We start from the raw sequence: 16,537 nt of genomic DNA, 5'->3' as shown, positions 1-16,537 counted from the left end.
ATAACACAGTCCTCATCACATTGTTTCATATACAAGATGCTATTGTCATATTAGCTACTACAAAGCCATTGCTGTTCAAAGAACAGGGAGTCTACTTTTTCAACTCACACCTAAAGTATTCCTCCTTAGCTAACCATGGAAATGCGAAAACTTGTTTGCGAACAATATTGCAGGCATTGTTAATCGACATAATAGAAAATATCAACTCCATTTGGGTTTCTCGGAGAAAGTCCTGGCATTTAAATGGATACTCGGAACTGATGTTGCTTTCACTATTATAGATGATAGGGTAGCAGCCTTCGTCAACTCATATCATAAATTGTGCAAGTGTTGACAATTCCAGAGAAACACCTTGAAAGCAAAGTACAGTTTGTTTCGTATGATGATATAAAGTGTAAATGTTTGGCAAATAATTTTATTGACAAACCGTTGCTGTGAACAAATATCACCAACCACCCTTTCCTAACGTTATTTCCCAGATAACTCAACCAATGGACTCGTCTGTTTCGCAAGGCTTCAGGCTGTCAACGAACATCGTGCAGCATCTCTTCGTTACATAATTATCAGAAAATTGGATTTCATGTTAACTGTCCGCCTACACGACCTATGATTGATACATTTGCCCTTTCTCGAAATAATTAATTTCTCTAGCTCTGGTGTTTTACCTGCAGTGTGAATACTAATCTAAATTAATTAAAACCTGGGGTTATGGTTCCTGGAAATTACTTCCAAGCTTTGCTTTCGCTTGTATTGCTGTTCCTGGCCGGGATGGAGCTCTTCAAAATGATTCATTTTTGATTTTATTTGTAATACTACTTTTAATTTGAGTGGTTTAGAATCTTCCTTAATGCATTGGTGGCGCTGATCAAAAATTGCATTGATGTCAGGCGGTTGGTGAACTTTTTTTTTTAACTTTACGCTGTTTAAAAAATGACCAAAATGTAGAAATGAAAACAAAGCTTTTCGGGAATATTTTATTACCGCTGAATTAAAAGAGTTTGAATCCTGGTTCCATCAGAGAAGTGTCGAGTATCATTTGTCTAATAGAAAACCTCAAATCGAATCTCAAATACTTCAACATTAACAATGATTTGGGTGTAGAAAGTGGAAACTGCTGACCCACAAAAAACGAATAGATTTTAGCCACTACACAGCTTTGGTCATAATTGACGTTTAAACAAAAGTTGTTCACTGAAGCATTTGACATGTGGAAAGAATCAACTCGCTTCACATTTTGGAATTCGCTAAATCATCAAATACAACACGTCAAGGATTGCGGTGGAATACCTTAGTGTTTTAAATTCGCTCAACCAATCTTTACTTTAACCCACGCGTTGTCGACACTTAGTTGTTTGATATTGTTTAACCTGTCAAATAAATAGACGAAGAAGAAATAAAATAATATATTGCAATGAGAAGCTTCTTGAACAAGATGCCAATTTAAAGCGTGGCCTTTATTAGGCCATCCATTATAGTTAGCAAAGACAAGGATACAACACGTAAATATATACACCATTAGCTTCGAATGGGGCCAAAGCCGAACAGCCGTACTGAACGACCGTCACTGGAGAAGAAAAACTAAAACGTTCTTCACGAGAAAGCTGAAATGCTTGTTTCCGCAATAGGTACCGAAACGATTCGGTCCATTGGTCAACCGGAATGATACTATGAAAAACCAGCATGAATGGTGTTAGGGATATCGGAGCTAAATGCACTAGGTGCGATTCATAGAAATAAACTAATGGAATTCATGCAATGTATTTTTACTGTTTATGCTATCTTAAGACCAGTTGAAAGTTTGAACCTTTGAGCTTCAATAATATGTGAAAAAATCATAGAAGGGAAAGCGCAGATCATTGTGTTCTGCATTCCCACACGTACGTGTGCTAATAAGACAGCCACTGGTCATATGACCGCCCTGGGTTATTTTGACACCAGACATGTGAAATAAGGGAAGCGTCAAGGAAATGGCATCTGAAGCGTTATTGGAGGACAAGATGACGATGATACAAATGATGCCCCCAGCCATCGAACTTCGGAGGACACGGAAGTGCACTTCACTTGCCTTCGTCACCCATCGTTCTAGCTTTGTGCCTTTGGCTTCAAGGAACATAGAAAGTTAAAACGTTCTAGGCAGGCCTGTCACGTTTCGTTGCAGATGACTGAACTAAATTTAGGGCCCCCTTGTTGGTTTGTGCTTTTGGTTATTTGAACATATGATACGGAAAGGCTTTATCTACACTTAAAAACAAATTCTCGTAAATTAGTGCAGTTAAACCCTAGAGCAATGGGTACCTTAGTACATAAAGTTACGAATACGTAGCAGGGTTACAATCTGATAGTTTTTTAAAGAGTTGGATTCATTTTCGTTTGAAATTTCGAATAAAGAGAAAAGCACTCACATTTCTATATCTAAATAATGAGTATTATGACCAAAATAGTGCTTAAGTAAGTCGCTCAATGTTTATGGTTGAACAACACTTACATAACAACATATTGCTTGAATAGCCTAACTGAGTACCCGAGTGACCACAATTACTTGATTTTATTTTCGAGAACTGTGTTTACTGAACGGTGTCTGTTTTAACTTCTTATGCAATGCTTCATGAGCATGACTAAATAGGGTTGCTTTTCGGATTTCTACGGAGCACAAAGCTTCCGAGTAGAACATTGTGGTATCAACAGCATCATCCAAGTCACTTCAAGTTTCAATATGTGGTCGAATTAAAAAACAATTTGACAGAAGTACAAGACACTGGAGACGGCCTTACAGTTGAGGTTCAAAAACGTATCTGTCAAAGGTACAATCAATTGGTGGAAATAAATGGAATTGTACAAACTATTGTAATGACAAGAAACGACATTCCACTGAAAGCTCAAAATAATTTTCTTATATATTTTAGGAAAAAAAAGTTGGTCTACAAAGTTGTTCGGAATAGTAAGGTCATTATTATGGTGTTTAAAAAAATAGGGTGGCCCATTATATTAAAAAAAAAATCTTCTTCTTCATTGGCAATACAATCCCCCCCCCCCTGGGACATTGGCGCCTCGCAACCAGTGTTCATTAAGCACTGCATATCATGAGGCTAACACGATAATACTTTTATGCCCAGGGAAGTAAAGACAATTTTCATGCCGATAATTGCCTAGACCTGCACCGGGAATCGAACCTATCGCACAGCTAAGGAGGGCCCACAGACGACTTTTCCGCGAAATCGAAAACAAAAAAAGTAGATCAAAAATACGTTTTTAGGGACACCATAATCCAAGTATGTAAAATTGCTCTAAATAAGGCAGCTTAAGAGCTACAGAAAATAGTTTTTTTTAGAAAAATATATTATAATAAACTCCACTACAACTTCGTAGAATATTTGTCCGTATTCCGTAAAATTATATGGTGGGCCACTCTATTCTTTGATAGCATTATGATGATGGCCTTACTATTCCGAACAACTTTGATGAATAAATTTTTTTTCTAACAAATATAGTTTTGGCGTAAAATGCATCTTTTCTATGCTGACCATATTAAATTTTTCCAAAGGGGGACGTTTATTCAAATCGTAACGAAAATGGAGGACATTTGGTTGAAAAAGGAGGACATGAGAAACAAAATACTACTCACAAAACTTCCTGTGTTTAACTTTATTATATTTTTTGCGGACTAAATTTGACTTGAAAAAGTTTTTTCTAAAGCCAGGCAAATGCGATATTCAAGTTCATTGAAATAAACAAAAAGAAAGAACTCACTATTTTCGCAATGAGATTCTATTAACCTGGCTTGAAATTAAGTTTAATATCAATAGTAAACGACTGTTGGATATCAATAAGCTGACATTTAAAGCAACATTCCATAGAATTTAATCAATAAAAACTGCAATATAATTATTGAATAATAGAAATAACAGAACCATCGCTTACGATTCTAATCAACAGAGAACCGACCGATCATGACCGCATTCAATTGTTGTTACGAGGACTTAGCGAGATGTAATTTTCAGATGATTATTAGATGAATAAAATGATAAATCCAACAGAGATTGCAATTATTTTTTTCATTTGATGTAATTTTGGAACGTTTTGTTTGATCCCATATATTGTTGGGTGAATTTTCTTTTGTACCCGTCTGTATACGCAGTAGGTTTGAGTTCTATCCCTGTTTGTTAAAACACGATACGGATCTGGAGTACAAAATGGTACAACGCTTAAAAAGTCTAATTAGTGTGTTTCATTGATTTGAAAGCAGTTTTATTTTTAATTTTCTAAGCTCTGGTTCTAAGTGGGAATTGTTTCAATATCAAATTTTAAACAAAGCTTGCAGCAAGGTGAAGCGATATGAAAAGCTTCCTTTCAATATGAGATGCTGATGAAACATCTGTAAGAGAAGGTTTGAGGAGTGTTCTACATTGGAAGATGTTCGGCGCGAGGTGTTGCTCCCCTTCCCATATTGAGTTGTGTTTGTCGTAGTCAAAGCATAATTTATTCAATTGTATTCTGTAACCGCAATCGTTTTGAAGCAAACACGAGACGTCCATTAGTAGATTGGATTCATCGGGTTGGTCCATTGTGCTTGATGTTTTCCGCAAAATTGGCAATAATTAGCTACATCAAAGGCATTGACCGCAGAGAAATGTATTTTGCTTGGGTAACAGAGCGAAATCGTCACTGAACGGATCGAGAAGTATTATTTTATTTTGGTTTGCAGAAATGGAAACGTATTCGAGATTTGCAATAACTGTCGACATCTCGCATTATTGCAAATTTACAATACAATAGAGAGAGTATATTTAATGCGAATGTGCATTTGAAACCGGGTCATTCGACGGTCGCAAGATTATAAGCCACAATGCAAATACTGATTTTACCCTCTCAACATTTTAAATATAGGGTTAACTAACCAGTTGAGTACGTTTACAATTTCACACTATAAATCGACTCTACGACACTACCCATAATTCCATTACCCATAATGCCATTACCCCGAAGGCCACTACCCCGAACGCCACAACCCCGAATGAGTCACTACCCCGAATGCCATTACCCCTAATGGGACACTAACCCGAATGAGCCAGTACCCCGAATTAGTCATTATTTTAAGTTTATACTTCATTTCAATGAAAATAATGTTACTCAATAAAAGTTTATTCATAATTCATATGAATAAACAATAATTGGAACTGAAACTGTTGCAATATGGAACTAAGTATTACTCCGTAAGATCCCGTTCCACTTCGTATGGCACTCTTCAAGATTCCTGATTGACAGGGGGAGATTATGCAGCACGTTTTCATGCACAATGCACAGTTGAAGGTAATTGCGGTCCACGTCAGCATGGCTACTAGGGCAACAAAGTAGAAGTTGTTCCTTGGTCGCTGTAGTAAAAGCAACGGATTCTGGATGAATCGTGATCTAAATCTCAAAATCGACGAGGGGGTGAATGGGTGAGTAAAAGTGAGTGAGTGATTAAGTGAGTGAGTAAGAGTGAGTGTGTGAGTGAGCGAGTAAGAGTAAACGAGTAAGAGTGTGCGAGAAAGAGAGAGCGAATGATTCAGAGTAAATGAGTGAGTAAAAGTGGAAGAGTGAGTAAGAGTGGTTAAGTGAGAAAGAGTGGGTGAATGAATGAGAGTGGGTGAATGAGTAATAACTAGTGAGACAGAGGAAGTGAGTGAGTAAGGGGGTTTGTGTATGAGAGTGACAGAAGGGGAGATCTTGTTTGTCTTCGGGAAGTTGCGTTGACTTAAAGAAGGCATCATGCCTTATACCGGGCAATCACGTCCATTTAAAGAAGGCATCATCTCCCATGTCTGTCTTATACCGGGCAAACCCGTCCATTTAAAGAAGGCATCATCTCCTCTGTCTGCCTTATACCGGGCAAACGCGTCCATTTAAAGAAGGCATCATCTCCTCTGTCTGCCTTATACCGGGCAAACGCGTCTTTTTAAAGAAGGCATCATCTCCTCTGTCTGCCTTATACCGGGCAAATGCGTTCATTTAAACAAGGCATTATTTCCTCTGTGTGCCTTATACCGGGCAAACACGTCCATTTAAAGAAGGCATCCCCTCCTCTATCTGTCTTATACCGGGCAAACACGTCCATTTAAAGAAGGCATCATCTTCTCTGTCTGCCTTATACCGGGCAAACGCGTTCATTTAATGAAAGCATCATCTCCTCTGTTCGCCTTATACCGGGAAAACGCGTTCTGTTGGAAAAAAGGATCTTTTACTCTATTTCGTAGAATAGTACTTTTCTAGGTCATAATGACAGCTCATTAGAAGAAAAATCTTTTCGAAAGGACCTAGGTAGCATTTTTTTCATGAATTAATTTGAATAGCGCAATCAACAGAACAACATGAAAGCTATTGATTGCGGTATTCAAATTAATTCATGAAAAAAAGTGTTGCTTGGGTCCTTTTGAAAAGTTAAGCGAGAAAACTGTTGGTCAAAAACTGGCGATTCATCGATATCTGTTGGTGTTAAACATATAATAATAGAATACAATAGATTCTAAATCTTTTCGGGGTAACTGCCTTTCGGGGTAATGGATTTCGGGCTAGTGTCCCATTCGGGGTAATGACTTTCGGGGTACTGTCCCATTCGGGGAAGTGGCCTTCGGGGTAATGGCATTCGGGGTACCGGGATTCGGGGTACTGGGGTGGAGCCCTATAAATCCATACCAAATTTTCAAAACGATTTATTTGCTTTTGTAAACAAAGATTCAAACGACGATTTGACGAATCTGATGGCACTCCTACGTAACGCGTGGGAGTCTCACCAGATTCGTCAATTCGTCGTTTGAATCTATGTTTACAAAAGCAGATAAAGTCCGAAAGCCATTTAGCCAAATGCCACTAGGCCGAACAAATCATTAGGCGGAAAGTCATTTGGCCGAATAGGATATTTGGCCGAATAAGACATTTGGCCGAATAGGACATTTGACCGAATAAGACATTTGGCCGAATAGGACATTTGCCCGAATAGGACATTTGGCTGAATAGGATGTTTGGCCGAATAAGACATTTGGTCGAATATGACATTTGGTCGAATAGGGCATTTGGCTGAATAAGATATTTGGCCGAGTAGGACATTTGGCTGAATAGGACAGTTGGTCGAAGAATAGGTCTTTTGGGCCAATAGGACATTTGGCCGAATAGGACATTTGATTGAATAGAATATTTGGCTGAATAGGATATTTGGTCAAATAGGACATTTGACCGAATAAGACATTTGGTCGAATAGGACATTTGGCCGAATAGGACATTTGACCGAATAAGACATTTGGTCGAATAGGACATTTGGCCGAATAAGACATTTGGCCGAATTGGAAATTTGGCCGAATTGGACGTTTGGTTCAATAGGCCATTTGGCCGAATAGGACATTTGGTCGAATAGGACATTTGGTCGAATAGGACATTTGGCTGAATAGGACATTTGGTCAAATATGACATTTGGCCGAATAAGACATTTGTTGGTATAAGACATTTGGCCGAATAGGACATTTGGCCGAATAGGACATTTGGCCGAATAGGACGTTTGGCTGAATAGAATATTTGGTCGAATAGGACATTTGGCCGAATATGACATTTGGCCGAATAGGACTTTTTGCCGAATTTGGCATTTGGCCGAATTGGAAATTTGGCCGAATAAAATTAAGAATGAGACGTGAGACTTCTCAATTCTCACTATCCATTTCTCTCACTGTAAAAAGTGAGAAGCTACTTTCTTTGCACAGTGGGAAACGAGGATTGAGAAGTGAGACGTCGCACTTCGCACCGTTCATTTTTCACAGTGAGAAGTGGGAAATAAGCAGTGAGAAGGGAGACGTCTCACTTTCCCCACCGCATTTCTCACTTTTCGAATGACCTATTCGGCCAAATGCCATGTTCGTCTAATGACCTATAGCCAAATGTTTGTCCTATTCAGCCAAATGTCCTATTCGGCAAAATGTCCTATTCGGCCAAATTCAGTCAAATGTCCAATTCGGGATTCTATCACAAACGCCCGAATAGCATAGACCCGAATAACAAACGCCCGAATTCCATTCGACTGAAAAGACCATTTATCCGAATGGACTATTCGCCCGAATTGGTTATACAGCCGAACAGTGGAAGTGGGGCAAAATCAAACGCCAATATATTCATTTGCAACGTTATGTTTCCGCACGCGATGGAAACATACGTGTATCGTTTTCTATTGCGGCGGTGGCATAGTGAGAGGAACTGCAAGAATTAATTAAACACAGTTTTTTTTTCAGAACTTAAACTATAGAAATTCAGCTTTGCAGAGGAGAGAAACCAAATTTCTATGAAAACACGTACTTTTGTGAATCAAATTCCGTTTTTCACAACAAACGAACGTGCCAAATGAAATCCAACAACCCACATGCATTCTACAAGGCCCATTCTGCAGAGGAGAGAAACCAAATTTCTATGAAAATACGTACTTTTGTGATTCAAATTCCGTTTTTCACAACAAATCAATGCGCCAAATGTCATCCAACCAACCAAATGCATTCTGCAAGGCCTATTCTACAAAATTCAAACTTTATTCCCAAAGGGAGGAGCCGAAATTCAGCCTTGCCGAGGAGAGAAATCAAATTCCTATGAAAACACGTACTTTTGTGAATGAAATTCCGTTTTTCACAACAAACGAACGTGCCAAATGAAATCCAGCAACCCACATACATCATATAAGGCCCATTTCACCAAATTCAAACTTTATTCTAAAAGTGAGGGGCCGAAATTCAGATTTTCAGAGGATCGAAACCAAATGTCTATGAAAAGACGTACTTTTGTGAATGAAATTCCGTTTTTCACAACAAATGTACGTGCCAAATGAAATCCAACAACCTACATGCATTCGACAAGGCCCATTCTACAAAATTCAAACTTTATTCTAAAAGTGAGGAGCCGAAATTCAGCTTTGCAAAGGATCGACACCAAATGTCGATGAAAATACATATTTTTGTGAATTAAAATCCGTTTTTCACAACACACGTACGTGCCAAATAAAATCCAACAACCCACATGCATTATAAAAGGTTCATTCTTTGAAATTCAAACTTTATTCTCGAAGTGAGGAACAGTAGGTCAGCTTTGCAGAGGAAAGAAACCAAATTTCTATGAAAATACGTACTTTTGTGAATTAAAATCGTTTATCTCAAAAACTGGACGTGTTACAGAAAATATGAATACGTACCAGAATTCAGCGTAAACAAATCTAATGACTACATTGAAAATGGTTGAAGGGAGCGAAAAAAAGTTCAATTTGTTGGATAGTGATTTATCCAAGAAGAGGTATTGACCATTGGGAAATATCTTCACCCAGACAAATAGACTGTTTGGCAAGATCCTTTATTTATAATGACGCCATTTCAAACACTAAAGCAGCTAAGGGAAATTTTCCACTCAGATAGCGTCTTCATCAATTTAGCTGTCGTTGGTGGAGAGGGAAAAACTGGAAATATTCTTTGGTTTTTGTTTGTGTTAGCCATTATTAAAATTAAATAGATTTTTTACGGGCCACCAGATTATACAAAAGAAGGTCAATCTGAGATAAATTTTCTTCAAAGTGCAAAAATAAATTGTTTGGTGACGATAGAAAGTTATCCTTCGGTAGCAGAATCACAAGCGCTCGACGGAGGAGATGATGCAATAAAACAGCAACAAATCTACCACGCCAAACGCAGATGCCTACGAAACAATCAACCCTTTCTGTTCAGAAAATGTTGCTCCTTTTTTCCCAAATGTAACCAAACGCTTGCCGGAACCTTGAGTCTAAATTTCGCTTTGTGCTGTTATTGTCAGACAGCCACTCCATGAGTTTTCGCTAAAGCGCCACCATTTGAAATAAATTTTCAGCTTCACCACCGGTGGGGCGGGATCGCAACAGACGCCATCACGACGGTTCTTAGCTACCAGCACCTTCGTGCTGCTGAACCCGCTCCGTTGCGTCTGGTCTGCGCGAAATCTTGTTCGACCACTTTTTACGGAATCCCGATAAAAAAGCAGCTTTCTTGTATTCAATAAACTAAGCCTATTCGCACTGCCCCTTTTTTATCTGACATGAGTGTAAATATGATGAAATGAGGTGATCACAAATCCACAAAAATTGCTTTCCGGCGAACACGAGTTATTTTGATCTACAGAGAGTGGTTCCGAAGCATGGGAGAGACAATAAATTTAAAGCATCCTGTGAAATTTTCTCGCAATATTCTGAATTTGGTTGTGGAGCTGTTAATGAATCAAAATACGTTTTATTGAAAAGAGTAACATAATAAATTTTACCCAAGATGAAATTTCTTTATCGTACAAAACACATTTGCTTGCCGTCTATCGGTCTGGAGCGACGGTCGCCCACCGGTGGGTCGTTGCTGTAGATATTTCCTCTATAGTAGCGTCTTTATCGATTTAGCTGTCGTCTGCAGAAAGTAGCTTTTTGGAAAGATTCTTTGGTATTAACTTGGTACTAACAGAAGTTATTGGAAATGAAATCCGATTCAATCAACCCTTCTGTCCAGAAAATGCTGGTCATTAAAAAATCCAATTTTCTATCCCCAATGCGCTTTTCCAATAACTAACTGACTTTTCGGTAAGAGGTCACCATTTGGAATAAATTTCGCAACAAACGACATTTTTGTAGCCAACCCTTTATTCGTATAAAATGCTGGTTCGTAGAGGTTGAATGATGACCACCGATGCCAACGACCACCCTCAATGCGATGATTTTCCGTTGATAATGCTACAAGTGTCATCGTGCTGCTGTTTACGCTCCGCGTGAATTTTTGTTCGAACTGAGGATTAGATCCAAACCCGCATGTTGCGGAATTTTGATGTCTGTGCTTGCGATGCATGCACGGGATTGGTTGTTTTACTATTTCTAAATTGTTTGCCAATTTTCAATAATAAATAGTTGAAAATCTGTATTTTTAGAACAATACAATGAAGCGTTGACTCATCCTTGATCGAATGGTGCAAAATATTGGAAATCCATCGATATTAACGATCTATATATCATATTTTCGTGACGGTCTCCAATTTTTGCAATCGTAAAGTGTACCCCAATATAGAAAAGACAGACGTAGTCCTACGTCAAAAAAAATGTACAGTATCCGTATGAGAAAAACAAATAAATGCACTGAAATCTGTAACCATTTGTTAAGTACCACACTGTAGTCTTAAAATGGAAAAGGGAAATATATTCTTCCATAGATAGACTGCCATATCTTTATCCAGTTACAAAAAATTTAACATCCGCCCATTGCGCGCGGCACACTGTGGTTTTCTGAAAACTCAGATGTGAAGTTGCACATTATGTGGAAGATTGTGATTTGATGTATTGATGAAAAATGTATTTGAGGTAACCATCTGCCTTCGATGGACCTCGTAGCAGATGATTAACTGTGGAAGAGCTTAATGAACACTAAGCAGCAAGGCGGCAATGTCCCAGTGGGGGATGTAGTGTCAATGAAAAAGAAAAAAGAATGTAAAAGAAACAATACCATGCACATGTGACGTAGATTGTGATGCATATAACATGCATTTCATTATATCAATTCCATCTGGGATAGTGAAAACGAAGTGTGGATCATCCATACTTGAAAATATGTCTTCCTCTTGCGATGGATGCAAAAGGCGACGAAAAATAAATCAACGCACCATAGTTTTGTGCATCCAACATCACTGTGGACTGAAATTCCACTGTACCAGAAACACAAGACACAGACCGACAGTGAACAAATTGAAACACATTTGCAAAAGTAGCGAATCACAAAGTTCAGAAGAGTTGCACAAATTGATACGCCATGAGAGAAGCACTATCCCCCGGCAACAGTGCTTGTCAAAATTACATAAACAATATGCATGTTGACGGAATACAATATTGGAGTGACATTGATTTAGGTTTTTTCTACTCTACTCTACTGCCCTTAAATTTTGGTGTCTTGCTTTCATCATACACCAAAGTATAACGGTATATAAGACATGTGTTCGCTTAAAAACAATGTTCTGATAGGAGGCCAAAAGACAAATCGAATCATTTCGACGAAATGAGTTGTTGTTATGTTATGTTGTTAAGATGTTATGATAATGAGTGTGTGTATTAGCATAAACTTATACAACTTTAAGAAATTGAACCTTAACGCAAATGTTCGTACTCTGCCAAAAATATCTATATAAGATATATGTGTCACCGTTATAAATTTTTGCAATAGCTCCACCCTAATATAATCGACATAGAACCACACATAAATTAAATAATTGCTTATTGGAGACCACACATAAAGTTTATTTAAATATATATTTTATGAGCAGTTCGCGAGGAGAATGGTTATGTATGCGCCGATATTCATCATAAGTTATATCTATGGATTTTTGCCAATAAATATGTGTGGATTTTTTGTAGTGTAGTATGGTGTATTCAACTATCATTTATGAAATTTTGAATCAAATTCACTATTAGAATGTATAAATCTGAAGCAAAATTTTATTTTAATAGAAATTTAGTACAATTCAAGTTAATAATTCAATTAGTCAGGATTATAACGAGTTGCAACATTCCACATGCCTATTTTATTTCCACAAGCACTGTGTGAACATTCAAGCTACTTCTGCTAGTGCCGGTGTAAAGACCTCTATGAAAAGTTGCATATCTTCCGTTCACAAATGAACTGCTGTTTGAAGCTGAGATTGTCTAGAAGGGACAGACAGAGAATGCTTGCAGAAACAGAAACAGCAGAATGGGAGCATTGACTTGTAGATAATAACTGTTGCAGTAAGTAGTATCAGCAGAATCTTGTCAGATGTTCGGATAGTCTATACGAGACAAATAAAGATTACTCCACACGTTTCTATCGCACATGTCTTTCAGGGAAGAGCAAAATTTGTGATTTTGACTATTTTTTATCATCCGAATTATATCGATATCATTGCAATAATTCACTTGTCTTGGAGTATTTTTCGTCAAAGCTTATTAAAAAATATATGAGACAGAGAACAGACTACGCACCAAAACATATTTAACGGTAACATGCCATTAAACACTTATGAAAGTTCAATAATAGTATAAGTTTCAGTTCATTAAAACTCGAACTTCAGTGATGTGCAAATTTCAACTTTCGTTTAAATTGCCTTGGTATTTGCGGAAATGAAGAATTTGACTTATCTGGAAATAACTGACGAATAAAACTGAATCTTCAAATGGGTTCCATGAACCACCGTACTTTCCCTACAAATCCATTTATTACAGAGTTAAAGCGCTAGTAATACTGGAAATTCATCCTCTGGAAGTTATCGGCAAATGAATCAAATTATGACTAATTTATTGACTTCAGCTTTGCCGACTTGTTCTATTGATTAAACTTGATTTTCTCCACAAATGCTTGCCTTGCAAGAAATAGGAGAAAGCCAAGTACGCTCATATAACTGAATGCTCCAGTCATGAAGATATATTTTAAACTGTGGAAAAAATTGTCTGCCTTCTCTCTCCACGCTTGCACGTTTCGAGGGTATGTGTTATAAAAACCGATATTGTCAGTATTTTGGTAGAGAACACAAAAGCCCGTTCGGTAATTAAATTTAAAAATTATAACTAAATTACTAAAGGAAAAGAAATTAATGATACTATGACTATTATCTGAAACACGATTTGTGCAATTGCACAACATGTGAAAGATTTAGTTCAAAAAATGTATTGGAGGGTAACTACTTCCTTCGGTGGAATTTGATCCCACGAAACCATTACGCTAGATAGGTGCTTTCCCTACTAAACTACGAAGGACCTCCATCGTCCTTTGCAGCTCATCAGGCTATTGATGAGATCAAATTTCCATCACCAGGCACATGGCCGATCTCTCGCAATCCATTTTTGAAACCAACTTTTTCACACGAATTGTTTTGTGCAATACCAACCGAGTAGGATGAGTATTTAGTTATGTTTGTTTTGATTTATCTCGGCTATTTACAATCACATATTGAATACCCTTAGCAGAAGATAGAACAATGAAAATAATAACGACAGGCTTCATGCTGCTCGACGTCTGTAACGAAGCAGGACATTATGTTAGGCACTTTATTCATTTTCCGGTTTGTTGGTTGAGAATTCAATTTGCCTTTGATTTCCGGGAGCGAGAGCAACATTGTTAGGCGCATTTCTTCGAATACTTGTCTTCAACAGAAACAAAACAGCAGCCGCATGGCGTCTGGTTTTCATGGTTTCCCAGTAGGCTGTCGATACGAGGCTTTCCAAGATGGAATGTTCGTATGGGGAGAACGGTGTAAAAAGCATTCGTTTGGTGATACATATTTTTGGTGGATTTCGATGTTTTCTTACACTGCATTCAGATTGGATCATAATAAATCAAGTTTGCTTCCAACCATTTATAAGTTTCGGTTGTAATACGCAAGAGTATTAAAAGTTGCAGACCGGAATAAAGGGCGCTGCCAAAATTGTCCTTATCTATGCAAAGCCAAATGTGCAATTCTTTTTGTATGCTGATGCAATGAGAAATTATCGAACCGAACTTATTGATTTCGAAAGTTATTTAAGGAACTTTCGAAGAGTCTTAGGGGGTCAGTTAGTTTTAGAGTGTGCCCTCGGTTGGTAGGGCAGTTAGTTTAAGTGCGCTGATCATTGAGGTTCAGTTTAGTTCCCGACGACGGAAGTTGCCTGTTCGTATGCTTGAAGTTGAACGTGTGTACGAGATCCAATATTTTGGACAACCAATCTCCAGGAATCGATTTCTGTAACTTTCAGCAGTTTTGGCTACTCTAGAAGTGATCATCGAGAAGTTGTCACGTAGTTTTCAGTTTGATTGCTAGTCTTTTAGAACATCGCTAAGGTTAGCAAAAATTGGTTTTACCTCCTGTGTATTTTCTACCATTCTTCTCTTTGAAATGACCTTGGTTCTCAAGAACAGGAAGTGATTTTGCCGTAGTTAAGGTTATCTGGCATTGATCGCTTTTTGCCTTTCTCGTATACTAAGTATGTATACGTCAATGGATATCATAGGATCACTCCAAAACTAAAGTTTTGATTGAAGGCTCGGAGGGAGACACATGCGTCGACTCAGCTCGACGAATTGAGCTGTGATGTCTGTTTGTATGTATGTGTGTGTACAAGTGCGTGTTCGAAAAACTTAGCATCATCCAATTTTCTCGCAAAATGTTTCGTTTGAAGCAGAATGCGGTCTAGTTTTTCGACATTGAAAATTTCATTCCGAAGTTATAGGCAAAACATTGTTTTTTTTAGACAAGGATCCTTCCTAAGAAAGAAATATTTCAAAATCGAAATCATTTTTCCAGAATTTGCAGCAATGCATTAAAATTAGTGCAAATAAATGTAAATTGATGAAAATAACAGAATTCTTCCCCAGTGGCGCAGGGAGTGGGTGAGAAAAGTAGGACATGTCCTACGCATGAAATTTACTTGGTGCATGGTGATGCATCAAAGCATTGTCCTACCAATGATTATGGTAAGATGAGATCATTGGCTGACAGGAGTCATCATTTCAAAGTTAAGCTTAACAAGTCTTAACAATAATTTCCGTATTCGTTCATTTAGTCATTTGGCCACGATCATTTCGTACTAGGTATGTCAATAACTCACTCCAGAGGCTAAATTTTAAAATATGTTGTACGGTGGACTTCTAGTGTGAAGGTTTTTCTTTAACTCCGCGGAATAAACCGTTATTTGAAGTGATAAAAAAACGTTGTTTGAATTCCACTAGAAACGAAGTTAAAGCGCTATTTGCTGTAAGTTCTACTACTTGAGAAAAAATTTCAATCATTTAGTCTAAGTTACTGCAACTACCGCTATAATATATCCATTATATATAGCATGCAGGAGGTTTGTTGGAAGGGATCAATGGTGCGAACGTTTAGAGGTAATCTTACTATCTACCAGAGCTGCGGCAACACACACGAGCTGGGAACAGTTTTCATTGTGATGGGCGATATGCCAAGGCGCGTTATCGTGTGGTGGCTGATCAATGAGAGAATCAAAGGCCGGTTCTTCAACTTCAGCATAATCAACGTCCATAGCCCACACTCCGGAAGCACTGATGATGATAAGGACGCATTCTACGCGCAGCTGGAACGTGAGTACGATAGCTGCCCAAGCAACGAGTTCAAAATCATCATAGGAGATTTGAACGCTTAGGTTGGCCAAGAGGAGGAGTTTAGACCGACTATTGGGAAGTTCAGCGCACACCGGCTGACGAACGAAAACGGCCTACGACTAATTGATTTCGCTGCCTCCAAGAATATGGTTATTTGCAGCACCTACTTCCAACACAGCCTTCCGTATCGGTACACCTGGAGATCACCACTGCAGACAGAATCACAAATCGACCACGTTCTGATTGATGGACGGCACTTCTCCGACATTATCGACGTCAGGACATATCGTGGCGCTAACATCGACTCTGACCAATATCTGGTGATGGTTGAACTGCGCCCAAAACTATCCGTCATCAACAATGTTCGGTACCGACGACCACCGCGGTACGACCTAGAGCGACTGAAGCAACCTGATGTCACCACTGCA

This window comes from Armigeres subalbatus, unplaced genomic scaffold (genome assembly GCF_024139115.2).
Source record: "Armigeres subalbatus isolate Guangzhou_Male unplaced genomic scaffold, GZ_Asu_2 Contig561, whole genome shotgun sequence".
NCBI classification, from domain to species: domain Eukaryota; kingdom Metazoa; phylum Arthropoda; class Insecta; order Diptera; family Culicidae; genus Armigeres; species Armigeres subalbatus.
Note: the sequence above shows the minus strand (reverse complement) of the source record.